General features: G+C 65.1%; 9 non-coding genes across 9 annotated transcripts; all 9 read right to left on the bottom strand.

The window, feature by feature from the left end:
• Window positions 1-463: 463 nt before the first annotated feature.
• Window positions 464-544, bottom strand: LOC142872162 (small nucleolar RNA SNORD115). Its single transcript, XR_012920403.1, has one exon. It is a non-coding gene; the product is annotated as a small nucleolar RNA SNORD115 (small nucleolar RNA).
• Window positions 545-1,860: 1,316 nt separating this feature from the next.
• On the bottom strand, window positions 1,861-1,941 carry LOC142872083 (small nucleolar RNA SNORD115). The gene has a single exon (XR_012920324.1). It is a non-coding gene; the product is annotated as a small nucleolar RNA SNORD115 (small nucleolar RNA).
• Window positions 1,942-3,254: 1,313 nt separating this feature from the next.
• LOC142872082 (small nucleolar RNA SNORD115) lies at window positions 3,255-3,335 on the bottom strand. The gene has a single exon (XR_012920323.1). It is a non-coding gene; the product is annotated as a small nucleolar RNA SNORD115 (small nucleolar RNA).
• Window positions 3,336-4,651: 1,316 nt separating this feature from the next.
• Window positions 4,652-4,732, bottom strand: LOC142872081 (small nucleolar RNA SNORD115). Its single transcript, XR_012920322.1, has one exon. It is a non-coding gene; the product is annotated as a small nucleolar RNA SNORD115 (small nucleolar RNA).
• Window positions 4,733-6,045: 1,313 nt separating this feature from the next.
• Window positions 6,046-6,126, bottom strand: LOC142872080 (small nucleolar RNA SNORD115). The gene has a single exon (XR_012920321.1). It is a non-coding gene; the product is annotated as a small nucleolar RNA SNORD115 (small nucleolar RNA).
• A 1,316-nt stretch (window positions 6,127-7,442) lies between these two features.
• On the bottom strand, window positions 7,443-7,523 carry LOC142872079 (small nucleolar RNA SNORD115). The gene has a single exon (XR_012920320.1). It is a non-coding gene; the product is annotated as a small nucleolar RNA SNORD115 (small nucleolar RNA).
• Window positions 7,524-8,836: 1,313 nt separating this feature from the next.
• Window positions 8,837-8,917, bottom strand: LOC142872078 (small nucleolar RNA SNORD115). The gene has a single exon (XR_012920319.1). It is a non-coding gene; the product is annotated as a small nucleolar RNA SNORD115 (small nucleolar RNA).
• A 1,316-nt stretch (window positions 8,918-10,233) lies between these two features.
• Window positions 10,234-10,314, bottom strand: LOC142872077 (small nucleolar RNA SNORD115). Its single transcript, XR_012920318.1, has one exon. It is a non-coding gene; the product is annotated as a small nucleolar RNA SNORD115 (small nucleolar RNA).
• Window positions 10,315-11,627: 1,313 nt separating this feature from the next.
• LOC142872161 (small nucleolar RNA SNORD115) lies at window positions 11,628-11,708 on the bottom strand. Its single transcript, XR_012920402.1, has one exon. It is a non-coding gene; the product is annotated as a small nucleolar RNA SNORD115 (small nucleolar RNA).
• Window positions 11,709-12,284: the final 576 nt, after the last annotated feature.

The raw sequence follows: 12,284 nt of genomic DNA, 5'->3' as shown, positions 1-12,284 counted from the left end.
TCTGAGGACGACGTCCTCAAGGATCGTCCCCCTCAAGTAGGGAGGAGCGAAGGGTCCACTTCGCCATGCGCCTGCCAGAGGGAAGCGCCCTTGGACTAAGGCGGAGCCTTGGACAACCCATTGCTTCTCAGGTCCTGGCTCCAGCCCCAGTAGGTCCACTCACCTGGGATCCTGAGACTGCCTTGGGGCCAACCTGGGCAGCACGGCTCCCTGAAAGACACGACGGGGGCCATACGAGCTCAGCACGCAGCCACTGGGCCGCAAACATGCCCTGAGGCTGCAGAAGGGTCCACCTCACACCCAGCGCACCCAAGGCGCTTGGGGTGCTCACTGCGCAGGGCATGCAATGGCTCGGGTCCCCCGGCATGGCCTCCAGGGCCTGCAGCCTCAGGCTGAAGAGACCGATGGCCCCGCACGGGAGAGCTGCAGGCCAACGTCCTCTTCCAAAACGCTCCCCTAGGCTGGGCCTCAGCGTAATCCTATTGAGCATGATTTTGAAGTCATCACCTCTCTTCAGACCATATGAGGTTCTCATCATCGACCCAGCCCCGGGCGGCCCGTCCCCATGCCCACATGCCCTTGGACCGGGAGAAGCTCACCACAAGGTCCATCCGGGAGACGAGGGAGCCACGAAGGACAGGAGTTTCGGCACAGGGCGAGCTCTGCTCCGCTTTCAGCACCACTGCGCCTTCCACGCCGGTTCTGAGGGAACTCTCTCTCCGGGGACGGTATCCGCCCGCAAATGTGGAAGACGGGGTCGGTCCCAAGGCAGTCACATTCCTCTGGGGAAGCGGCGGCTGGCTTACCATGCATTTCCTCCAGGGACCTGAGGGAGGATCCCGACCGTGGAATGCTTGCAGAGTTTGGGGGTCCCCTCCTCCACCCATTGCATTTGGGGGCCAGAACACGCAAGGCGGACCGCTGGCTGGGCTTGGGCCAGGCAACGCGGGTCACGCTTTACGGCAGGTCAAGGGCCTCCCACTTCTCCTCTCTGCCAGGATGCACCCCAGGACCCGGGTCCGGCCACCGTGCCCTGTCAACTGGACGTGAACCCCACTCGCTCACGACCCAGGGTCCGCAACACGAAGCCACGTGCACCCCCATGCCTGCCAGTCCCTTCCCCCAACCCTTCGCAGGGAACCTCAGAAGCCCAGGCCTCCATGCGCCCACCCCACGGACACGGGGAAGCCCAAGGCTGCGGACCCCGGGCCGGGCCCGTCCGCCTCCTCTTTGTCTTGGCTCAAGCATCAGCGCCCAGTCACAGCCCCGATAGGGAGCCTAGGACCACGTGGGCGTGTCGTGGCAGGGGTCCACACGGCCACTCCTTTCTGGGAGCCCATGTCCCTCCCTAACTGCAAGGGAAGTCTGCGCTCAGAAACAGAATGGGGATCCTCCGAGGACGGCGTCCTCGAGGACCGTCCCCCTCAAGGACAGAGGAGCACCGGGTCCACTGCGCCATGCGCGTGCCACCGGGAAGCGCTCTTGGCCCAAAGCGCACGCAGCCTCGGACAACTCATTGCTTCTCCGGCGCTCATGGCTCAAGACCCCAGCCGTGCACTCACCTGGGATCCTGACTGCCTTGGGGCCAGCCTGGGCAGCACGGCTCCCTGAAAGACACGACGGGGGCAGCACGAGCTCAGCACGCGGCCAGGGTGCTGCAAACATGCCCTGCCGCTGGACAATGGTCCCCCTGACGCCCAGCGCACACAAGGAGCTTGGGGTGCTCACTGCGCAGGGCATGCACCGGCTCGGGTCCCCCGGGATGGCCTGCAGGGCCTCCAGTCTCCGGCTGAAGAGACCGATGGCCCCGCACGGGAGAGCTGCAGGCCAACGTCCCCTTCCAAAACGCTCCCCTAGGCTGGGCCTCAGCGTAATCCTATTGAGCATGATTTTTAAGTCATCACCTCTCTTCAGACCATATGAGGTTCTCATCATCGACCCTGCCCAGGGCGGCCCCTCCCCATGCACACACGCCCTAGGACCCGGAGCAGCTCACCACAGGGCCATCTCGGAGAACAGGGGGCCACGGAGCACACGAGTTGCGGCACAGGGCAAGCTGCGCTCCGCTTGGACCACCACTGCGCCGATCGCGCTCGTTCTGAGGGAACTCTCTCCGGCGACGCTAGCTGCCTTGGAATGTGGACGACAGTCGGTCCCCGAGGAGTCGCATTCCTCTCGGGAATCGGTGGCCGGCTTACCCATGCATTGCCCACAGGGACCTGAGGGGGCATCCCGACCGGGGAATGCTTGCGGAGTCTGGGGGTCGCTTGCCCCTCCCATCGCATTGGGGTCCAGAACACGCGAGGCGCACCGCCCGCTGGGCTTGGGCCAGGCGACGCGCTTCCCGCCCTACAGCAGGTCAAGGGCCTCCCACTTCTCCTTCCTGCCAGGATGCACCCAAGGACCCGGGTACGGCCACCGTACCCGGTCAACTGGACCTGAACCCCACTCACTCGTGACCCAGGGCCCGGGTCAGGAAGCCGCGTGCAGCCCCATGCCCGCCAGGCCCACCCCCCAATCCTTTACAGGGACCTCAGAAGCCCAGGCCTCCATGCGCCCACCATGAGCTTCTCATGGCCATGAGAAGTCAAGGGCTGTGCACCCGAGGCCGGGCCTGTCCACCTCCTCTTTGCTTGGGCTGGAGGCTCAGCTCCCTGCCACAGCCCCGATAGGGAGCCCGGGACCACGCGGGCCTGTCGTGGCAGCCGTCCTCGCGGCCACTCCTTTCTGGGAGCCCCTGTCCCTCCCTAACTGCAAGCGAACTCTGGGCTCGGAAACAAAAGGGGTACCCTCTGAGGACGACGTCCTCAAGGATCGTCCCCCTCAAGTAGGGAGGAGCGAAGGGTCCACTTCGCCATGCGCCTGACAGAGGGAAGCGCCCTTGGACTAAGGCGGAGCCTTGGACAACCCATTGCTTCTCAGGTCCTGGCTCCAGCCCCAGTAGGTCCACTCACCTGGGATCCTGAGACTGCCTTGGGGCCAACCTGGGCAGCACGGCTCCCTGAAAGACACGACGGGGGCCATACGAGCTCAGCACGCAGCCACTGGGCCGCAAACATGCCCTGAGGCTGCAGAAGCGTCCACCTCACACCCAGCGCACCCAAGGCGCTTGGGGTGCTCACTGCGCAGGGCATGCAATGGCTCGGGTCCCCCGGCATGGCCTCCAGGGCCTGCAGCCTCAGGCTGAAGAGACCGATGGCCCCGCACGGGAGAGCTGCAGGCCAACGTCCTCTTCCAAAACGCTCCCCTAGGCTGGGCCTCAGCGTAATCCTATTGAGCATGATTTTTAAGTCATCACCTCTCTTCAGACCATATGAGGTTCTCATCATCGACCCAGCCCCGGGCGGCCCGTCCCCATGCCCACATGCCCTTGGACCGGGAGAAGCTCACCACAAGGTCCATCCGGGAGACGAGGGAGCCACGAAGGACAGGAGTTTCGGCACAGGGCGAGCTCTGCTCCGCTTTCAGCACCACTGCGCCTTCCACGCCGGTTCTGAGGGAACTCTCTCTCCGGGGACGGTATCCGCCCGCAAATGTGGAAGACGGGGTCGGTCCCAAGGCAGTCACATTCCTCTGGGGAAGCGGCGGCTGGCTTACCATGCATTTCCTCCAGGGACCTGAGGGAGGATCCCGACCGTGGAATGCTTGCAGAGTTTGGGGGTCCCCTCCTCCACCCATTGCATTTGGGGGCCAGAACACGCAAGGCGGACCGCTGGCTGGGCTTGGGCCAGGCAACGCGGGTCACGCTTTACGGCAGGTCAAGGGCCTCCCACTTCTCCTCTCTGCCAGGATGCACCCCAGGACCCGGGTCCGGCCACCGTGCCCTGTCAACTGGACGTGAACCCCACTCGCTCACGACCCAGGGTCCGCAACACGAAGCCACGTGCACCCCCATGCCTGCCAGTCCCTTCCCCCAACCCTTCGCAGGGAACCTCAGAAGCCCAGGCCTCCATGCGCCCACCCCACGGACACGGGGAAGCCCAAGGCTGCGGACCCCGGGCCGGGCCCGTCCGCCTCCTCTTTGTCTTGGCTCAAGCATCAGCGCCCAGTCACAGCCCCGATAGGGAGCCTAGGACCACGTGGGCGTGTCGTGGCAGGGGTCCACACGGCCACTCCTTTCTGGGAGCCCATGTCCCTCCCTAACTGCAAGGGAAGTCTGCGCTCAGAAACAGAATGGGGATCCTCCGAGGACGGCGTCCTCGAGGACCGTCCCCCTCAAGGACAGAGGAGCACCGGGTCCACTGCGCCATGCGCGTGCCACCGGGAAGCGCTCTTGGCCCAAAGCGCACGCAGCCTCGGACAACTCATTGCTTCTCCGGCGCTCATGGCTCAAGACCCCAGCCGTGCACTCACCTGGGATCCTGACTGCCTTGGGGCCAGCCTGGGCAGCACGGCTCCCTGAAAGACACGACGGGGGCAGCACGAGCTCAGCACGCGGCCAGGGTGCTGCAAACATGCCCTGCCGCTGGACAATGGTCCCCCTGACGCCCAGCGCACACAAGGAGCTTGGGGTGCTCACTGCGCAGGGCATGCACCGGCTCGGGTCCCCCGGGATGGCCTGCAGGGCCTCCAGTCTCCGGCTGAAGAGACCGATGGCCCCGCACGGGAGAGCTGCAGGCCAACGTCCCCTTCCAAAACGCTCCCCTAGGCTGGGCCTCAGCGTAATCCTATTGAGCATGATTTTTAAGTCATCACCTCTCTTCAGACCATATGAGGTTCTCATCATCGACCCTGCCCAGGGCGGCCCCTCCCCATGCACACACGCCCTAGGACCCGGAGCAGCTCACCACAGGGCCATCTCGGAGAACAGGGGGCCACGGAGCACACGAGTTGCGGCACAGGGCAAGCTGCGCTCCGCTTGGACCACCACTGCGCCGATCGCGCTCGTTCTGAGGGAACTCTCTCCGGGGACGCTAGCTGCCTTGGAATGTGGACGACAGTCGGTCCCCGAGGAGTCGCATTCCTCTCGGGAATCGGTGGCCGGCTTACCCATGCATTGCCCACAGGGACCTGAGGGGGCATCCCGACCGGGGAATGCTTGCGGAGTCTGGGGGTCGCTTGCCCCTCCCATCGCATTGGGGTCCAGAACACGCGAGGCGCACCGCCCGCTGGGCTTGGGCCAGGCGACGCGCTTCCCGCCCTACAGCAGGTCAAGGGCCTCCCACTTCTCCTTCCTGCCAGGATGCACCCAAGGACCCGGGTACGGCCACCGTACCCGGTCAACTGGACCTGAACCCCACTCACTCGTGACCCAGGGCCCGGGTCAGGAAGCCGCGTGCAGCCCCATGCCCGCCAGGCCCACCCCCCAATCCTTTACAGGGACCTCAGAAGCCCAGGGCTCCATGCGCCCACCATGAGCTTCTCATGGCCATGAGAAGTCAAGGGCTGTGCACCCGAGGCCGGGCCTGTCCACCTCCTCTTTGCTTGGGCTGGAGGCTCAGCTCCCTGCCACAGCCCCGATAGGGAGCCCGGGACCACGCGGGCCTGTCGTGGCAGCCGTCCTCGCGGCCACTCCTTTCTGGGAGCCCCTGTCCCTCCCTAACTGCAAGCGAACCCTGGGCTCGGAAACAAAAGGGGTACCCTCTGAGGACGACGTCCTCAAGGATCGTCCCCCTCAAGTAGGGAGGAGCGAAGGGTCCACTTCGCCATGCGCCTGCCAGAGGGAAGCGCCCTTGGACTAAGGCGGAGCCTTGGACAACCCATTGCTTCTCAGGTCCTGGCTCCAGCCCCAGTAGGTCCACTCACCTGGGATCCTGAGACTGCCTTGGGGCCAACCTGGGCAGCACGGCTCCCTGAAAGACACGACGGGGGCCATACGAGCTCAGCACGCAGCCACTGGGCCGCAAACATGCCCTGAGGCTGCAGAAGGGTCCACCTCACACCCAGCGCACCCAAGGCGCTTGGGGTGCTCACTGCGCAGGGCATGCAATGGCTCGGGTCCCCCGGCATGGCCTCCAGGGCCTGCAGCCTCAGGCTGAAGAGACCGATGGCCCCGCACGGGAGAGCTGCAGGCCAACGTCCTCTTCCAAAACGCTCCCCTAGGCTGGGCCTCAGCGTAATCCTATTGAGCATGATTTTTAAGTCATCACCTCTCTTCAGACCATATGAGGTTCTCATCATCGACCCAGCCCCGGGCGGCCCGTCCCCATGCCCACATGCCCTTGGACCGGGAGAAGCTCACCACAAGGTCCATCCGGGAGACGAGGGAGCCACGAAGGACAGGAGTTTCGGCACAGGGCGAGCTCTGCTCCGCTTTCAGCACCACTGCGCCTTCCACGCCGGTTCTGAGGGAACTCTCTCTCCGGGGACGGTATCCGCCCGCAAATGTGGAAGACGGGGTCGGTCCCAAGGCAGTCACATTCCTCTGGGGAAGCGGCGGCTGGCTTACCATGCATTTCCTCCAGGGACCTGAGGGAGGATCCCGACCGTGGAATGCTTGCAGAGTTTGGGGGTCCCCTCCTCCACCCATTGCATTTGGGGGCCAGAACACGCAAGGCGGACCGCTGGCTGGGCTTGGGCCAGGCAACGCGGGTCACGCTTTACGGCAGGTCAAGGGCCTCCCACTTCTCCTCTCTGCCAGGATGCACCCCAGGACCCGGGTCCGGCCACCGTGCCCTGTCAACTGGACGTGAACCCCACTCGCTCACGACCCAGGGTCCGCAACACGAAGCCACGTGCACCCCCATGCCTGCCAGTCCCTTCCCCCAACCCTTCGCAGGGAACCTCAGAAGCCCAGGCCTCCATGCGCCCACCCCACGGACACGGGGAAGCCCAAGGCTGCGGACCCCGGGCCGGGCCCGTCCGCCTCCTCTTTGTCTTGGCTCAAGCATCAGCGCCCAGTCACAGCCCCGATAGGGAGCCTAGGACCACGTGGGCGTGTCGTGGCAGGGGTCCACACGGCCACTCCTTTCTGGGAGCCCATGTCCCTCCCTAACTGCAAGGGAAGTCTGCGCTCAGAAACAGAATGGGGATCCTCCGAGGACGGCGTCCTCGAGGACCGTCCCCCTCAAGGACAGAGGAGCACCGGGTCCACTGCGCCATGCGCGTGCCACCGGGAAGCGCTCTTGGCCCAAAGCGCACGCAGCCTCGGACAACTCATTGCTTCTCCGGCGCTCATGGCTCAAGACCCCAGCCGTGCACTCACCTGGGATCCTGACTGCCTTGGGGCCAGCCTGGGCAGCACGGCTCCCTGAAAGACACGACGGGGGCAGCACGAGCTCAGCACGCGGCCAGGGTGCTGCAAACATGCCCTGCCGCTGGACAATGGTCCCCCTGACGCCCAGCGCACACAAGGAGCTTGGGGTGCTCACTGCGCAGGGCATGCACCGGCTCGGGTCCCCCGGGATGGCCTGCAGGGCCTCCAGTCTCCGGCTGAAGAGACCGATGGCCCCGCACGGGAGAGCTGCAGGCCAACGTCCCCTTCCAAAACGCTCCCCTAGGCTGGGCCTCAGCGTAATCCTATTGAGCATGATTTTTAAGTCATCACCTCTCTTCAGACCATATGAGGTTCTCATCATCGACCCTGCCCAGGGCGGCCCCTCCCCATGCACACACGCCCTAGGACCCGGAGCAGCTCACCACAGGGCCATCTCGGAGAACAGGGGGCCACGGAGCACACGAGTTGCGGCACAGGGCAAGCTGCGCTCCGCTTGGACCACCACTGCGCCGATCGCGCTCGTTCTGAGGGAACTCTCTCCGGCGACGCTAGCTGCCTTGGAATGTGGACGACAGTCGGTCCCCGAGGAGTCGCATTCCTCTCGGGAATCGGTGGCCGGCTTACCCATGCATTGCCCACAGGGACCTGAGGGGGCATCCCGACCGGGGAATGCTTGCGGAGTCTGGGGGTCGCTTGCCCCTCCCATCGCATTGGGGTCCAGAACACGCGAGGCGCACCGCCCGCTGGGCTTGGGCCAGGCGACGCGCTTCCCGCCCTACAGCAGGTCAAGGGCCTCCCACTTCTCCTTCCTGCCAGGATGCACCCAAGGACCCGGGTACGGCCACCGTACCCGGTCAACTGGACCTGAACCCCACTCACTCGTGACCCAGGGCCCGGGTCAGGAAGCCGCGTGCAGCCCCATGCCCGCCAGGCCCACCCCCCAATCCTTTACAGGGACCTCAGAAGCCCAGGCCTCCATGCGCCCACCATGAGCTTCTCATGGCCATGAGAAGTCAAGGGCTGTGCACCCGAGGCCGGGCCTGTCCACCTCCTCTTTGCTTGGGCTGGAGGCTCAGCTCCCTGCCACAGCCCCGATAGGGAGCCCGGGACCACGCGGGCCTGTCGTGGCAGCCGTCCTCGCGGCCACTCCTTTCTGGGAGCCCCTGTCCCTCCCTAACTGCAAGCGAACCCTGGGCTCGGAAACAAAAGGGGTACCCTCTGAGGACGACGTCCTCAAGGATCGTCCCCCTCAAGTAGGGAGGAGCGAAGGGTCCACTTCGCCATGCGCCTGCCAGAGGGAAGCGCCCTTGGACTAAGGCGGAGCCTTGGACAACCCATTGCTTCTCAGGTCCTGGCTCCAGCCCCAGTAGGTCCACTCACCTGGGATCCTGAGACTGCCTTGGGGCCAACCTGGGCAGCACGGCTCCCTGAAAGACACGACGGGGGCCATACGAGCTCAGCACGCAGCCACTGGGCCGCAAACATGCCCTGAGGCTGCAGAAGGGTCCACCTCACACCCAGCGCACCCAAGGCGCTTGGGGTGCTCACTGCGCAGGGCATGCAATGGCTCGGGTCCCCCGGCATGGCCTCCAGGGCCTGCAGCCTCAGGCTGAAGAGACCGATGGCCCCGCACGGGAGAGCTGCAGGCCAACGTCCTCTTCCAAAACGCTCCCCTAGGCTGGGCCTCAGCGTAATCCTATTGAGCATGATTTTTAAGTCATCACCTCTCTTCAGACCATATGAGGTTCTCATCATCGACCCAGCCCCGGGCGGCCCGTCCCCATGCCCACATGCCCTTGGACCGGGAGAAGCTCACCACAAGGTCCATCCGGGAGACGAGGGAGCCACGAAGGACAGGAGTTTCGGCACAGGGCGAGCTCTGCTCCGCTTTCAGCACCACTGCGCCTTCCACGCCGGTTCTGAGGGAACTCTCTCTCCGGGGACGGTATCCGCCCGCAAATGTGGAAGACGGGGTCGGTCCCAAGGCAGTCACATTCCTCTGGGGAAGCGGCGGCTGGCTTACCATGCATTTCCTCCAGGGACCTGAGGGAGGATCCCGACCGTGGAATGCTTGCAGAGTTTGGGGGTCCCCTCCTCCACCCATTGCATTTGGGGGCCAGAACACGCAAGGCGGACCGCTGGCTGGGCTTGGGCCAGGCAACGCGGGTCACGCTTTACGGCAGGTCAAGGGCCTCCCACTTCTCCTCTCTGCCAGGATGCACCCCAGGACCCGGGTCCGGCCACCGTGCCCTGTCAACTGGACGTGAACCCCACTCGCTCACGACCCAGGGTCCGCAACACGAAGCCACGTGCACCCCCATGCCTGCCAGTCCCTTCCCCCAACCCTTCGCAGGGAACCTCAGAAGCCCAGGCCTCCATGCGCCCACCCCACGGACACGGGGAAGCCCAAGGCTGCGGACCCCGGGCCGGGCCCGTCCGCCTCCTCTTTGTCTTGGCTCAAGCATCAGCGCCCAGTCACAGCCCCGATAGGGAGCCTAGGACCACGTGGGCGTGTCGTGGCAGGGGTCCACACGGCCACTCCTTTCTGGGAGCCCATGTCCCTCCCTAACTGCAAGGGAAGTCTGCGCTCAGAAACAGAATGGGGATCCTCCGAGGACGGCGTCCTCGAGGACCGTCCCCCTCAAGGACAGAGGAGCACCGGGTCCACTGCGCCATGCGCGTGCCACCGGGAAGCGCTCTTGGCCCAAAGCGCACGCAGCCTCGGACAACTCATTGCTTCTCCGGCGCTCATGGCTCAAGACCCCAGCCGTGCACTCACCTGGGATCCTGACTGCCTTGGGGCCAGCCTGGGCAGCACGGCTCCCTGAAAGACACGACGGGGGCAGCACGAGCTCAGCACGCGGCCAGGGTGCTGCAAACATGCCCTGCCGCTGGACAATGGTCCCCCTGACGCCCAGCGCACACAAGGAGCTTGGGGTGCTCACTGCGCAGGGCATGCACCGGCTCGGGTCCCCCGGGATGGCCTGCAGGGCCTCCAGTCTCCGGCTGAAGAGACCGATCGCCCCGCACGGGAGAGCTGCAGGCCAACGTCCCCTTCCAAAACGCTCCCCTAGGCTGGGCCTCAGCGTAATCCTATTGAGCATGATTTTTAAGTCATCACCTCTCTTCAGACCATATGAGGTTCTCATCATCGACCCTGCCCAGGGCGGCCCCTCCCCATGCACACACGCCCTAGGACCCGGAGCAGCTCACCACAGGGCCATCTCGGAGAACAGGGGGCCACGGAGCACACGAGTTGCGGCACAGGGCAAGCTGCGCTCCGCTTGGACCACCACTGCGCCGATCGCGCTCGTTCTGAGGGAACTCTCTCCGGCGACGCTAGCTGCCTTGGAATGTGGACGACAGTCGGTCCCCGAGGAGTCGCATTCCTCTCGGGAATCGGTGGCCGGCTTACCCATGCATTGCCCACAGGGACCTGAGGGGGCATCCCGACCGGGGAATGCTTGCGGAGTCTGGGGGTCGCTTGCCCCTCCCATCGCATTGGGGTCCAGAACACGCGAGGCGCACCGCCCGCTGGGCTTGGGCCAGGCGACGCGCTTCCCGCCCTACAGCAGGTCAAGGGCCTCCCACTTCTCCTTCCTGCCAGGATGCACCCAAGGACCCGGGTACGGCCACCGTACCCGGTCAACTGGACCTGAACCCCACTCACTCGTGACCCAGGGCCCGGGTCAGGAAGCCGCGTGCAGCCCCATGCCCGCCAGGCCCACCCCCCAATCCTTTACAGGGACCTCAGAAGCCCAGGCCTCCATGCGCCCACCATGAGCTTCTCATGGCCATGAGAAGTCAAGGGCTGTGCACCCGAGGCCGGGCCTGTCCACCTCCTCTTTGCTTGGGCTGGAGGCTCAGCTCCCTGCCACAGCCCCGATAGGGAGCCCGGGACCACGCGGGCCTGTCGTGGCAGCCGTCCTCGCGGCCACTCCTTTCTGGGAGCCCCTGTCCCTCCCTAACTGCAAGCGAACCCTGGGCTCGGAAACAAAAGGGGTACCCTCTGAGGACGACGTCCTCAAGGATCGTCCCCCTCAAGTAGGGAGGAGCGAAGGGTCCACTTCGCCATGCGCCTGCCAGAGGGAAGCGCCCTTGGACTAAGGCGGAGCCTTGGACAACCCATTGCTTCTCAGGTCCTGGCTCCAGCCCCAGTAGGTCCACTCACCTGGGATCCTGAGACTGCCTTGGGGCCAACCTGGGCAGCACGGCTCCCTGAAAGACACGACGGGGGCCATACGAGCTCAGCACGCAGCCACTGGGCCGCAAACATGCCCTGAGGCTGCAGAAGGGTCCACCTCACACCCAGCGCACCCAAGGCGCTTGGGGTGCTCACTGCGCAGGGCATGCAATGGCTCGGGTCCCCCGGCATGGCCTCCAGGGCCTGCAGCCTCAGGCTGAAGAGACCGATGGCCCCGCACGGGAGAGCTGCAGGCCAACGTCCTCTTCCAAAACGCTCCCCTAGGCTGGGCCTCAGCGTAATCCTATTGAGCATGATTTTGAAGTCATCACCTCTCTTCAGACCATATGAGGTTCTCATCATCGACCCAGCCCCGGGCGGCCCGTCCCCATGCCCACATGCCCTTGGACCGGGAGAAGCTCACCACAAGGTCCATCCGGGAGACGAGGGAGCCACGAAGGACAGGAGTTTCGGCACAGGGCGAGCTCTGCTCCGCTTTCAGCACCACTGCGCCTTCCACGCCGGTTCTGAGGGAACTCTCTCTCCGGGGACGGTATCCGCCCGCAAATGTGGAAGACGGGGTCGGTCCCAAGGCAGTCACATTCCTCTGGGGAAGCGGCGGCTGGCTTACCATGCATTTCCTCCAGGGACCTGAGGGAGGATCCCGACCGTGGAATGCTTGCAGAGTTTGGGGGTCCCCTCCTCCACCCATTGCATTTGGGGGCCAGAACACGCAAGGCGGACCGCTGGCTGGGCTTGGGCCAGGCAACGCGGGTCACGCTTTACGGCAGGTCAAGGGCCTCCCACTTCTCCTCTCTGCCAGGATGCACCCCAGGACCCGGGTCCGGCCACCGTGCCCTGTCAACTGGACGTGAACCCCACTCGCTCACGACCCAGGGTCCGCAACACGAAGCCACGTGCACCCCCATGCCTGCCAGTCCCTTC

This window comes from Microcebus murinus, chromosome 7 (assembly GCF_040939455.1).
Source record: "Microcebus murinus isolate Inina chromosome 7, M.murinus_Inina_mat1.0, whole genome shotgun sequence".
In the NCBI taxonomy this organism is placed as follows: Eukaryota; Metazoa; Chordata; class Mammalia; order Primates; family Cheirogaleidae; genus Microcebus; species Microcebus murinus.
This window is presented reverse-complemented; position numbering and strand designations above follow the sequence as displayed.